A 3,559-nucleotide genomic window follows, 5' to 3' on the forward strand; every position below is an offset into this window, starting at 1 on the left:
AAAAAAAAAAAAAAAAAAAAAACACTTTCTTATTTTTTTTTTTTTTGATTTAAGAACAAAGCTACACAATGGGTTATCTGTGCTCTGCCTACCACGAGTATCGAAACTCGGTTTCTAGTAGTGTAAGTCCATAGACATTCCTCTGTTCCACTGGGGGCGCTGCAAGTAGGTTGAGAAAAGTTAATCATGCAAAAAAAACAAAAAACAATATAAAAACCTGGTAAAACTGTAAAAAAATTAAAGACCTCGTCCCATCTCTACATGGATGATTATCATTACCATACGATCTTAATCTCTAATCAGGATTCAAGATCGTAAGACACTAACCGGCTCATGTGCATAAAGCTATGTAACAGGTTTGGAATTTACCAATTAAGAAACTATTTTTAAGAAATCTTGATAAGGCAATTTAAGCTTTGACTCATTTATATATAAGTTGCTTTGTTTGTTTGTTTGCTAAGCACAAAGCTAAAGAATGGGCTATCTGTACTGAGCCCATTACGAGTATCGAAACCCGGATTTTAGCGTCATAAACAGTTAGACTTGCCGCTGAGCTACCGGGAGGCGTGTAACATGCCCTATAATTATATAGCACGCGTGGTCTAAGAAATATTACAATGTTAATATATAATCTAATGTAGGTTACTGTGTACTAGAATGAACTTGAAAAGGCTGAAAACATACAATCATGTGACTGTATTTAACAACTCTTAAAATATATTAGCCCATCGAGTCATAACAAAAACCTAAATTTCGTGATTTGGTTGTGACAAAATTCAGTAACCGAAAAAATAAAACGACAGACAAACGGAAGCAATTAAACAATCCATTGCAAGCTAAGACTTGAGCGGTAATAATATTAAGTATTAAATAATAACACTAATTTTGTTTCATTTATACGAGATGAAGTAGAAAAAACATTTATTATTGAAGATATGCTATTTATTTTGTTGTTTTTCTCTTAAATGATATACCTCACGCATTTCATTGTTTCATGCATAGATTTTCTTCTGTTTATCATGAACCATGATAATGGTTCATTATAGGGATCGAAAGGAATTGCACAAAACCCTAATAGAACGTTCGGGCAAAAAGCACCTTAAACAGTAAAGATTAATTTCAAACAACACTTTAAAACATTTACTATTGACTGCTAAGGCTGTACACATATAAAAATGCACAAAGAAAATCCGCTCAAAATGGCCTGTTTGTAATTATTCTTATTCTCTTGCCAGCCTACAACAAAAATGGCTTGGTATAGTGCACCTAAACCTTTAGTAGAATACAAATAAGGTACTGTGAAGGTCGTAGGGGCATTGAAAAATCGATTTGTTTCTTCTACATTTTACATAAGCTAAAAAGCATCATAATTCTAATGTAAACAATATTATCAATACACCTTGAAGTTAACTTTGTTACAAATATCTAGTGTTCCTTTAAAAAGCTTACGTACAGGATGAAACAGGAATTACCAGCCAATAATAAATGAACATTAGATGACTGTAACGTGTAGATACTCAATGTTTTGTACACTATACAATCGGTGTCTCTAGGGAGCCAATCCCTATATTATGTATGAATTAAAAGAGTAAAAAAAGATCAATACACATAATATTAAATTTTATTACACACATTCGTAGAATATTTACTTTAAAAAACAGGAAGGTTTATTTAAAGCGATGTTTTAGGCGTATATGTTTTATTTGAAAAGGTGCCTTTCTACTGGTAAAACTTTATACGCACTTAGTGGGAGTTGTGTCTTAATCTAGGCATATATTTGCCCATTGTTATGCATTATATAAAGATAATTTAGTTGCTCATAAACTATAAATGCTCACTATATTCTCAAACCAATCTCCATGACAATCTCCAGCTGCAAGTGAACATTTTACATCTCGAAATAATGCGATAAAATAGTCAATAGCTACACTAAATCATCATGAACCATATCATCTAGCTACTAGCTATGTTTATAATCATTACAATGTATAAAGTTAGCGACCACACGCCTCCCGGTAGTAAGTAATCCTTTGCCCATAGTTGAGCATAAAAAAGCCAATAAACAAGATAAATAAAAAATTGGGAATTTAAAACCTGCAAGTAAAGATCGTAAAAAAGTAATGAAACAAGGCTGGAGATACTGTAGGCATTATTCACTCAAACTACAAATCCCTATTTTTGACTCCACCAAATGTAATTCTAAGTAACAGCATGGAAACAAATTAGGGATTTGCAGCTTCTTTACGATCCCTATTTGCAAATTTTTAAATTTCCATTTTTTTATATTGTAAAAATAAATTTACTAAAAACAAAATAACCAATATTTAAGATCAGTTTAAAACAGTGAAGCTGAAGGTCCATGATTCGCTTCCCATTGCCGCAAAAGCGCGCTTCGCATTTTGAAACCACGGTGCGTTATAAGAGTGATTATCAAAGCCCAGTAGTCCAAGAACTGGCAGTAGATACTATTGACTAGCTGCCTTCCCTCGAGTCTATCAAAGTAAAATTAGGGACGACTAGCACAGGTAGTTCTTGTTCAGCTTTATGCGAATTTCCGAAAGAAACAAACAAATTTGAGAACTTTTTTATTTGTTTGTTATTATCACAAAACTACACAATGGGCTACCTGTGTTATGCCCACCACGAATATCGAAACCCAGTTTTTATAACTTATAAGCCCTCAGACTTATTGCTAAACCAACCACCGAAAGGTGGCCATAATCTGTCACAGTTATTTGCGAACAGCATTTTCTCTCTCTCTGAGTACTGTTAACTGAAAAACCCGGAGAAACCCAAATTGTGATCAAAGTGTAGGCTGTACGCTGCTTTCTAATGCGTAATTTATCTAGCTTTACCTGCACAAATCAATTCCTTTATCGTAATATATATATATATACTATGAAAAATTCTATTCAGTGTTTTAAAATAATAAAATAGGCATGAAGGTGTTGTATTCTTACATTTGATATTTCCTCCTTTCTTATATACTCTTATATACACACACGAAGCAGGTTTTTACGACAAGGGGACGCGAACTATAAGCCTCGGGTTTACAGTTTAAGCATGCTAACCACTATTTCAAGCACGGCCAGTATTTTTAGCAATCGCATATTTATCTATTAAAAGTAACTAAGCAATGAATGCTAACCAAAACTGACGACGAGTTAGCGGTGGATGCTGCCGGCCGTTTGCCTTCCCTCTGATCGGTGGTTCAAAACTAGGGACGGTGGCAAATTACCTTAGTAGCTTTGCCATAAACAATCAGACAAACAAACTAAGGCCGTTTGCCTTCCCCCTGATCGGTGGTTCAAAACTAGGGACGATGGCAACTTACCTTAGTAGCTTTGCCATAAACAATCAGACAAACAAACTAAGGCCGTTTGCCTTCCCCCTGATCGGTGGTTCAAAACTAGGGACGATGGCAACTTACCTTAGTAGCTTTGCCATAAACAATCAGACAAACAAACTAAGGCCGTTTGCCTTCCCTCTGATCGGTGGTTCAAAACTAGGGACGATGGCAACTTACCTTAGTAGCTTTGCCATAAACAATCAGACAAAC

This window comes from Limulus polyphemus, unplaced genomic scaffold (assembly GCF_000517525.1).
Source record: "Limulus polyphemus unplaced genomic scaffold, Limulus_polyphemus-2.1.2 Scaffold595, whole genome shotgun sequence".
Lineage (NCBI taxonomy): Eukaryota > Metazoa > Arthropoda > Merostomata > Xiphosura > Limulidae > Limulus > Limulus polyphemus.